This window comes from Nesoenas mayeri (genome assembly GCF_963082525.1).
Source record: "Nesoenas mayeri genome assembly, contig: SCAFFOLD_35, whole genome shotgun sequence".
Lineage (NCBI taxonomy): Eukaryota > Metazoa > Chordata > Aves > Columbiformes > Columbidae > Nesoenas > Nesoenas mayeri.
This window is the reverse complement of record NW_027659961.1, coordinates 1,000,591-1,011,570: the sequence shown is the minus strand read 5'-3', so window position 1 is coordinate 1,011,570 and position 10,980 is coordinate 1,000,591. Positions and strand designations below refer to the sequence as shown.

General features: G+C 52.8%; 1 pseudogene across 1 annotated transcript; it reads right to left on the bottom strand.

The window, feature by feature from the left end:
- Positions 1-4,968: 4,968 nt before the first annotated feature.
- Positions 4,969-6,191, bottom strand: LOC308052574 (olfactory receptor 14A16-like; annotated as a pseudogene). The gene has a single exon. The product of its transcript is annotated as an olfactory receptor 14A16-like (transcript).
- Between the last annotated feature and the right edge of the window lie 4,789 nt (positions 6,192-10,980).

Genomic DNA, 10,980 nt, shown 5'->3' with positions numbered 1-10,980 from the left:
GGACACAGCAAATGCTGTCCAGGTCCTCTGGGCCTGTTCAGAGAGAGCAGCTTGCCAACCTGTTGATGGGCTCTCTGTGCACCTCAAAGCTTTCCTGACCATTTTTCTCAATGTTCCGCTTGTGCTCAACCTTTCTGGTCCTTAAGCTGTACATGAGGGGATTGAGCAGGGATCTGGGGATGGAGTAGAAAATAGGCTTTGTCAGACTGTCTTGGGAGGGCTGTTCTGGGCATCCCACAGTCAAGGATGAGGGTGCTGGAGAAAACAGTGGCATTGGTGAGAGGTCCAGTTGGAGAAGGCCTTGTGCCTGTCTACACTGGGGCAGAGCAGTGATGCATTCATGGGATGCCCATGTGAACAGGGAGGGGACAAATGGCTCTAAAGTGCCTTCCAGCCAGTTCTTTGTTCATCACACATACACCATCCAGGCCATGAGCTGCAGCTTCTCCAGGAGATGCTGTGGGACACGGTGTCAAAGGCTTCACTGCAGTCTAAGGACACAACACCCACAGCCCGTGTGGCGGATTCACTCCCCACAACAGACTTTCCCTCATCTGCTCAGCGGTCACCTTGTCACAGAAGGAGATCAGGCTGGTCAAGCAGGACCTGCCTTTCATCAAGCCATGCTGATTGGGCCCCATTGCTCGTCTCATGTCTGTGACCTCACAGTCCTTTGCTAGCCATGTTCTTGCTGTTGGCCAATCCCCTGCAGAGGCAGAAGTGACCTCACAGTGCCCTCCACAGCCATTGGTTCCTACTGGATTATGAGTTCCTGAGACACAAGTGACCACACGACATCGTACCCACCATCACCCTCCTTGTGGTCCAGTGTGTGAGCAGATGAAACTGAGCTGCTTTCATCAAATGTATCTGATAGATTTCCTATCAAGGGTTTGAGTGGAGAAACGTTCCTCAGAGGAGCTGCTGTATTTACTCTGGGACATTTTACATCTCTGCTTCTGCCTTTTTCTCTTCTTCCTCTGTCTATTCTGACGTGAAAGAGCTCTTCAAGGAAAAGATTCATGGAATCCTACAATAACGCAGGTTGGAAGAGCCCCCTGAACACCATCTCTGTCCCACTGACCTTTATGGCACCCCAAGGAACAGCTGATGGCATTTGTGCTCCCTTGGGTTCATCTCACCATATGCACACAGTGGACATGCACATGATGTGTATGTTTACATGTCATCTGGACAATGAAAACATGGACTTTTGACCTAGTGTTTCATAGAATCATAGAATGTCCTGAGTTGGAAGGACCCACAAGGATCTTGGAGTCCAACTCCTGTCCCTGCACAGGACACCCACAGGTCACCCCGTGTGTCTGAGGACATTGTCCAGTCTCTTCTTGAACACTGTCAGGTTGGGGCCGTGACACCTCCCTGGGGAGCCTGTTCAGTGTCCAGCAACTCTGGGGAAAGAACCTGTTCTTCATGTCCAACCGAAACCTCCTCTGGCACGTCTTTCTTCCGTTCCTTTGTGTTCTGTCATTGGTCACCAGAGAGAAGAGATCAGTACCTTCCCTTCCTTGTCCCCTTGTGAGGAATCTGTAGCCACTATGAGGTCTCCTTTGAGTCTTTTCTTCAGCTCTGATGCTCAGAAACCCCTTGGTTTGCTTTCTGAAGCAGAAAGGAGGAGCCATGAGCTCCAGGCAATGGGAAGGGGGATCCTGTCCCTCACACACGGCTCAGGGCTCTTCCTGGGACCGTGGGATGTGGGTGTGCAAGGCCCAGGGAAGGACAACACTGGGACAACAACTTCCAGCTTCCCCATGGGGCTGCAAGGAGGCAGCGAGGCCCCAGTGCCCTGAGGACAACATGTCTGCTCCTGGGCCTCAGTGGCAGAGACAACTGCCCTGGCCAAGGGGACACAGACCTGGGTTCTGTGGGTCCCTTCCAGCCTTACAGTGCCCTTTGCCATCTCCACCACAGGCTGTTCTACACGGTGCTGCCCCTGCCCCTCTTTCCCTGCAGGCTGCAGACACCCATCTCGCTTCCCACCTGCTCTCACCCCAGCATCTCTGCACCTTCACTGCTGTGTCTGCACCCTCACTGGATGCTCTTTGGAACACAAACCATGGGCTGATCCAACTCCCTCTGGGTCACCTCTTGCCCCACAGCACTGCCCTTCCAGTGACATTTCTTCCTCCTCATATCCTGTCCTCACCTTCCAAGCTGTACTTACTTTCTTTTTTTGTCTTTCCTGCCTCTTCCCACTACCCAGGGAAGCTCAGCCACCTCATAAACTGCTCTTCATGCAGAGAATCCCATCGTTAGGCTTCTTGTGCTTTTTTACCTGACCAGAGAGAAGTCACCTCACCATGATCTTCTAAATCCCAGGACTGCCACTGGCCTTTCAGCTTCTCTGACAGACATGACCACGTGCCTGCTGCTGTCCCGTCATGTTCTCAGGTGGGATGGACATGACAACCCATCTCCAAGGGCTCTTCCTGGGTAGGGCCTGTGGGCCCTTGGGCAGAGGTTCTTTCCCAGCCATGTCCCTGCTGGGCTGTCACCTCCAGACACAGAACTGACCTCACTGTCCCTTCACAGCCACACGCTTCTGACTGGATTATGAGTGTCTGAGACACAAGTGACCTCATAATACCACACCCATCCATCCCCCTCCTTAGCACCTAGGACCTGACCAAGACTGAACCGTGCTCTACACAGTCCTACCCCTGCCCCTCTTTCCCACAGGCTGTAGACACCCATCTTGCTTCCTCACCTTGTTCAAATTATTCCAATATATTTCCTACTAACAATGAGAGTGAAAAGCACTCCTCACTGGAACTGCTGTACTTCTGTTAAAACAGCACATATGTCCTCTTTTACCTTTTTTTTTTTTTTTTTTTTTTTTCCTATTCTTCCACCTATTCTCTCTCCAGAAACCTCTCCAAGGCAAAAATTCTGTCAAATCACAGGATAACTCAGGTTTGCAGAGAGCCCTTGTCTCACTCATCTTGTCTCACTCTCCTGCTCAGGGCAGAGTGAACCAGGTGAGGCTGCTCAAGGCCTCCACCCAGGTTTGCATCATCCTCAAAGGCACTAAAGATTCACTCTGTTGCATCATAGAAGGGGAGAATAAAGATGCTCAACAGTGTTGTCCAAGTGCTGGTCACTGAGGGATGACACCAGTAACTGGCTGCACACAGGACTTTGTACCACTGGTGATATTTGTGCTGGATGGTTCAGCCAACTTCCCACCCAGCATCCACTTCTTGAGCCCCATCAGCACCACTCTGGCCTGAAGGAGACCATGGCTGAGCCTTGCAAACGCCCTGTACACAACATGCCGTTCTTTCCCCTGTCCCTTTGGGTTCAGCAATCCCTTCCTTGTCCTTCACATTCCTGGAAATAACTGCAGGAGGCTTGTCTCATCCCCTTCCCAGGGAGGGAGGAAGGGTGGCCAGCCTGTAGTTATCCCAGTTCCTATTCCTGCTCTTCTTGAAGATGAGTTTGAGGTCTGCGTTTCCTTAGGACCCCAGAACCATTCTGGTTTCTATGGCACTTTCGAGATCACAATCTGGAATCACAAGAAAGGGTGACAGAGCAGATTGGAGCACTGTCCAAGGCAGCTGAGACGAATCTCACTGATCCAGTGAGGTTTGTTAATGGAGTCACACACAGAAATGTCAGGATTCTGTCAGGCATCCATATCTGAGTTGGTGTCAGGACTCCTTGTTCACCCAGGGATGCTCAGAGACAGAGTCTGTCCCTTTTACACACAGAGGCAGGAGTCACAATGTCCCTGTGGCCTCCTGTTGCCACTCCCAAAGGATGGGAGACACCTCAGCCCTGCGCTGTGTCACCTGCTTTGCACTCATCTGACATGCCCCACGTCACGAGGAATGGACACGGGGACCTCTGTTCTAGGAAGCACAACCCAGTGCAGCATTCAGGTGATTTCCCATAGGTTGTTCCTCCCAATATGAAGTGACCTCAGGACCTCGTCTGTGCCACAGGCCTTAATGGAATGGAAAGGAATAGTTGATGGTGTTTGTGCTCACTCAGGTTCATGTCACCTCACATGCACGATGTGCGTGCTCAAATCTCATCTGTGCAAAGCAAACATGGATTGCTGAACTGTTCATTGAGTGTCCATCCATAGAGGGAAGAAAAACCTCTGTGGGTGAGAGGCCAGTGCTGGAAATGGTGGTTGTGAGGGGCCAGTCCATGGTGACTGACCTGGGGCTCCTTCCACGGGGTGTCCAGTGCACAGGGGCACAGCCCAGCCCCTGCTCTGCTGGTCCTGTAGGTCTCTGGCAGGAGCCTGGCTGTGAGAGGACATTGCTATGTGCCAGCCCTGCACACACACACTGTTCAGCTCTACAATGGGGTCTAATGTGAGGGTTACTTTCTTGGACACGTTATTGAGAAAAACTTGGTAAGAAGTTGAAGACTTGAACCTTCCAGCACTGCCCATCGAAGACCACCTTCCTGTGTAGAAAGGCTGTTACGGGGCCAGCTCTTTCACAGCAGTGCCCATTGCCTATCCCTGCCTGCGCCCACAGCACTGACACACAGCAGTATGGTGACCAAGCTGCCAGAGCACTCAGGCGCTGCACCAACACCAGGGATGAGAAGGAGAGTGTGGAGTGGAACCAGAACAGCTCTGGAAGAACAAGCGCTGCTGCTCCCTGGCAGGGCTGCCAGGATGGACTCTTTTACCCTCCTCTCATGAACACAGGAACCATTCCTGGAGCTTGCAGGAAGGATATTGTGAAAAACGAGTCACTAAAGAGGCTTTTATTTTGTTTAGAGACAAGGAGAGCATGGCTCCTCCTTTGCACAGCCAACAGTTATAAAAGAAAAGCCAATAGTGAATTAGAAAGGGTATGACAACATTATCACAATAAGAAAACAACTAATAACAACAAAAAATACAGGTGACAGGCTGGACCTGTAATTAGCTACATTAAAACGCCTATGTAGAAGGAGATGAGCAGTTTATTGCTTTACAAAACACTAAGATATGAGTTTGCACAGAACATCCTTGAGCTCCTGGTTCCTCATGCTGTAGATGAGGGGGTTCACTGCTGGAGGTACCACCGAGTACAGAACAGACACCACCAGGTCCAGCCATGGGGAGGAGATGGAGGGGGGCTTCAGGTGGGCAAACAGGGCAGTGCTGAGGAACAGGGAGACCACGGCCAGGTGAGGGAGGCAGGTGGAAAAGGCTTTGTGCCGCCCCTGCTCAGAGGGGATCCTCAGCACGGCCCTCAAGATATGCACATAGGACACCACAATGAACACAAAACAACAGAGGTCAAAGAATATACTAACCACAAGAAGCGCATGTTCCCTGAGGTAGGTGCTTGAACAAGAGAGCTTGAGGATCTGGGGGATTTCACAGAAGAACTGGCCCAGGGTATTGCCCTTGCACAGGGGCAGTGAAAATGTATTGGCCGTGTGCAGCAGAGGACTGAGAAACCCAGTGGTCCAGGCAGCTGCTGCCATGTGGACACAAGATCTGCTGCCCAGAAGGGTCCCGTAGTGCAGGGGTTTGCAGATGGCAATGTAGTGGTCATAGGACATGACTGTGAGGAAAAAAAACTCTGCTGTGATCAAGAAGAGAAACTAAAAGAGCTGTGCAGCACATCCCGAGTATGAGATGGCCCTGGAATCCCAGAGAGAATTTGCCATGGACTTGGGGAGAATGGTGGAGATGGTACCCATGTCAAGGAGGGCGAGGTTGAGCAGGAAGAAGTACATGGGGGTGTGGAGGTGCTGGTCCCAGGCTATGGTGGTGATGATGAGGCCGTTGCCCAGGAGGACAGCCAGGTAGATGCCCAGGAAGAGCCAGAAGTGCAAGAGCTGCAGCTCCCGAGTGTCTGTGAACGGCAGGAGGAGGAACTGGGTGATGGAGCTGCTGTTGGACATTTGCTTTTCCTGAGCACGGGGCGCTGTCATGAGAAAAAAAAAAAAAAAAAAACACGACAGTGAGAATCCAGGGCAGAGTTCTCTGACAAAATCAAACCAACTCGCATAGACCCTCCCCTGTCACACACAGACACTCTTGTGTTTTTCTAGGAGTACCTATTTCAGCACTGTGGCTGCAGCCCTGCTTGGGGCTGGAACATGTGCAGCCAAGATCAGGGCTCTGCCCATGGGCCGACGATAAGTCAGCCCAGCTCTGCAGAAGTGGGGGCAGGGGAACGGTGGGGACTGTCCTGGTTCTGCTAACACAGAAGGGCTGTCTGCACTTGCTTTCCCAGGGATAGGGAACAGAGATGATGAAGGCAGTTTAGGAGTTCCAGGTTTTTTACCTATCCCCCCATATTCACTGCAGAGTGTTGTTGGGTGTCAGAAACCCTCAGCATTTCTGCTGCACTCAGGGAGAACAGAGCGAGTCCTGCGAGACCAGAGGGTGCCTGTGGGTCAGTGCAGAGTGAGGGCAGCTGCTCTGTCCCTCTGTCCTGCTCCAGCTGCACTGGGCTGGAATCTTTCTGAGATGGGGGCTGATCACACTCCCATGTTACCCTTAAAAGCCACCAGGCACTGCTGAGAGAGGAGGGATCCTCCTCAGACCATGACAGGTCTCACCCTTTCCCAAGGTCTCAGCACCCCACGTTTATCCCAGGGCACACACGGCTCATTCCCCAGCCCCACAGACTGCATTGCCCACAGCCCACAGGTCAGAGCAAAGCTGGGACACGTGTGCCCATGGACACACCTGCAGGAAAGGACCCACAAGATCAGGCTGTGACTCTGCAGCTGAAACTGCCATCCCCAGAGAGCCTGACAGCAAGAACAAGATCCCAACAGCAGTGACCCAGAGCAGGGGAGCAAGAAGGAAAATGCGGTGAGGGTGGGGGTGAGAGAGGCCAGGGCAGAGGCAGCCGGGCACTCAGACAGCGTCCCCCTTCCCCAGCTGTGCAGCCACCTCCCAGACACCAACAGTGCCGGGCAGCTGCTCTCAGCCCCTGTGCTCTGCAGAGGAACTGCAGCTCTGGCTGCACAGGAGCTGCTTCATGCCTTGGAGCCCCCGGCCCTGAGGGCAGAGGCTTTGCTGGGTGGGACAGGAGGCCAGGGGGCTGCTCACAGGAGGGATCTGACCTGCAGGGGATCACAGGGACTTTTCTCTCTTCTCCCTCCCATAACCATTCTGGGTTCGGTTTCCTCTCATTTCTGATCATTTTCTCTGCTGCCTGGAGATTCTCCCCCTGGGAGGTGTTTCCCTGTCCATGTCTGTTCCCTGTCAGTGCTCACAGACCATCCCACCCTCTGTGCCCTCCCCCTGGCCCTACAGATCCTGCCTGTTCACAGGCACTGCCTGGGGGCATCTTCCTGTCTGCAGGCTGGAAAACAGGACAGGTCAGATTAAGTGTAAGGTGTCCAGCAAAGGTGATCCTGTTCCTGCATAGGCAGAGGAGTGGCTGAAGGCATTACAGTATTCTCTTGAAGACCTACTGATCACACAGTTGCAGTTCTCAAATATTTGTTTAAAAATAAGATCTCCTTTTGCATTTATCAAAGCTGACCCTGACAGGCGGCAGGGTCCCTGCCCAGCACAGCCCTGGGGTGCAGGGACCCTGCTCTGCAGGACAGCCCTGCGCACCCCTGCCTGCACATTGACATTTACACCCCACAGCCACCCTGGGGAGAACGCAGCATTCACGTCTTGTCACTCTGACAGTGCAGAAGGCAATCCCTGCTCTGCAGCACATCCTCCCCTCCGATCAGAGAACCTCTGAGAGCTATACTTACATCTCTCGCAGGCTCTGCAATGGGACAGCTTTCTGAGATCCTACCATGATTTGCAGATGCAATGCCCTGCAGCCACAGGCTTCATATCTGAGAGGATTTCAATTCCAGTGACCTCTCAGCATCCTCCCAGCCCAGACTGCATTTCCCTCTCTGTGCCTGGCTCCTGTGCCCTCGGTGCTGCAGGCAGAGCCCTCAGCCCTAATGCGTGTGCAGAGGAGCTGCTCCTGGGCAGAGCTGTCTCTCTGCAGCACTGCCGCTGCCATGAGCTCCCTGTGTCCCAGGAGCCCAGCCCAGCTCAGCAGAACAGGAGCAGCCCAGGGCGCTTTAATGACCCCTCTGGTGAGTTTTGTGCTGAGTCCATGAACCTCAGACTCTGAGGGGAAGCTGAAGAATCTTTTCAAGAAGTCAACATCAGATGTAAACTCCAAAGTTTCTTGTACTGTTAATGGGTCCCACTGAGGGATCCTACTGAGAAAGAACATCCATGTTTGGTTAGAGAAAAAAACTGGAGGCAGAGATGAAAGGTCAGGAAAAGCAAAAAAAAGGTGGCTGTGATGCTGTGTAAACCTGGTTGTGTTTCATTAACCAAAGGATCAAGCCCTGATCCCACTTTGGAATTCAGATCCTATCCCTCCCACGTTGCCCAGGGCCCTTCCTGGGACAGTTTGATGTGGGGCTGTGCAAGGCCAAGGGCAGGACTATGGTCCCACCCCTCCCAGGTTCCTGGCTGGGGACAAGGAGGCCATGAGGCCCCTGTGCTGCAAGGACAAGGTGTCTCCTCACAGGCATCAGAGATACAGACAACAGCCATAGCCAAGGGGAGAAGGAGCTCATGTCTGGTGGGGCTTTCAGCCTCTTTCCATCCCATGATCATCTCCACGACAGCCTGTCCTGTGCTGTGGCATCCCCTGCACCTCTGTCCCTGCAGGCTGGAGACATCCCCCCTGCTGCCCCACCTTGCTCTTGTCTGAGCATCTTCCTTCCTTTGCTGAGATCTCTCCATCCTCCCCAGCTGCTCCTTGAAGCACAAAGCCTTGGGCTGATGCAGACTCCCTCTGCTGACCTGCTCCACCACAGCACTGCCCTTCCATCACATTCCTTTCTGCTCATGTCCAGCCTGGACCTCCCCAGCTGCACTTTGGGCCATTGTTTCTTGCTCAAGCTCTTTCCCACTATGAAGAAACCTCCACCTCTGAAACCGCCCTTCCAGCACTCTCAGGCTACTCCTTCACTGCTGCAGCCTCCCCAGCGCTGCTGGGCCAAAGCAGCCCAGGTCCCTCAGCACCCCACACCATGTGCACAAGGTGCTGAACCTGCCTTGGCCCAGCCCTGCACTCTGCAGTTCCTCCCTGCTTCTCCAAACTGGGAAGCCGCACACTGGCACACACCCGTGTGTGTGGGTCACACCAGTGCTGAACCGAATGGGATGAGAACTGCAGGTGTCTGGGTCCCCATGCTCCTCCTCATGCAGCCCCGTGTGCAGCTGCCTTGTTCATGGTGAGCGTGCACCACGGCCTGGTGTGGGGACCTTGTAGTGCCCAGGCCCTTCTCCTCAGGGTCACTGCTCAACGTGTCAGGTCCTGCTCTCTCCTGATAGATGGGGTTGTTCTCCTGCCCTGATACATAACTCGTCACTTCCCTTTTTAAATCTTTAGAGCTTTCTGATGGGCGAACACCAGATTTTCTCAAGGTCTGCACTCTCCCTTGACTGAAGCTCCATGTGTTCAGCTCTTCATGTTTGCATGCGTATAGTTTATCCTGATAAGGGTTTCTCTCCGAAAATAACAGGATGAGGAGTTGAAGGGCACTACAAATACCATCTCATGGAAAAACTGTGGGGCCTTCAGCGTCTACTGCTCATAATGTCAGAGGTCTGGACTTTGAGGGAACGCTTCCCTTCTATGTATAGAGCAGCAGAAATGTGTGGAGCTCTGCCTGGGGACAGGCAATGTCAGCTGATTGCTGAGGAGTCAGCATGAGAGGGCAGAACAACATGGGCAGTGTTGTGGTGACTGGACATCAGCTACAGACTGATGAGGAAGAAGAATTACATGAGGCCTCCTTCAGAGAGTTGAAAGAAGCCTCATGTTTCCAGGGCCGTGTCCTTGTGGCAGACCTGAGATATCCCAATATCTGCAAGGTACCAGCCATCCAGGAGGGTTTGGAGCCCATTGACAACATCTTCCTGACACGGGTGACTGAGGAGTCAGGGGGGTGAGGTGCCCTGTGGGACTTCACACTTACAAACCAGAAAGAGTTGGTCAGGATGGAACAGTCAGGGATGGGAAAGTGGAGCTGAGGCTGCTGGGAGATGAGAACAAGGCCAAGAGCAGGATTTCAGGAGAGCAGGATTTGGCCTGCTGAGGGACCTGCTTGGGTCCTATGGGATATGACCTTGGTGTCTGTAGTGCTTTTCTCTCCCATCTCCTCCCTCCTCTCTCCCACCTGCTGTTGTGCAGCATTTTTTACCCTTTCTCAAATACAATATCCCAGAGGTACTGCCAGCATCACTGAGCGGCTCAGATTGGGCAAGGAGTGGATGCATCTTGGAGCAGCTGAAATCGGCTCTGTCTGACAATGGTCAAACTCCTGTTGTCTTCTCAGAGAGGTGACAACAGTAGCACAGACACACTCACCACCAGTTCCAAGACTTTGCCATGTAAACCAAGTACAAGGTGACAACATGTTTGGTGTTACAGAATAATTCATCATGGAGAAGAAATGGAAAAGATCTTCTGTCAGCAACCTGAGGAATTCTGCAGTCATTGAGCAGGTTCCTATGGGAAACTGTAATTGCCCTGACATTCATTGACCAGTCAAAGCTGTAGCTGCCAACATTCTAGAAGATCTTGGGACAACTTCTTAATGTGGCTGCCTGGTGGGCCAACAAGAGTGATGCTCACCTGAATCTGGAACTGGGAAAGAAGGCAGAGCTGGTGAGGGATGTGAACATCAGTGTCCACCTTGGCTGACACGAGCAGGACACAGTGGGGTCCCAGGCACCAGAGGGGAGGGAGGAAGGCCAGCAGCAGAGCACAGGCTGGTAGGCTCCAGAGGAGAAGACTTGGACATACTGGTGGATGGTGGGCAAAGTGGTGATATAGAAGTAGGTGTGAAGGGTGAAGGAGCTCAGGAAATCTGATAATCCTTACAGGACATCTAGCTCCAAGCACAAGAATGATCTCCCCAAGGACACATGAAAAGAAGCATTTATCTCGTGAGGCTGTTCCTCTGAACTGATGGACCTTTCAGGGTAAAAAGGCAGCACAC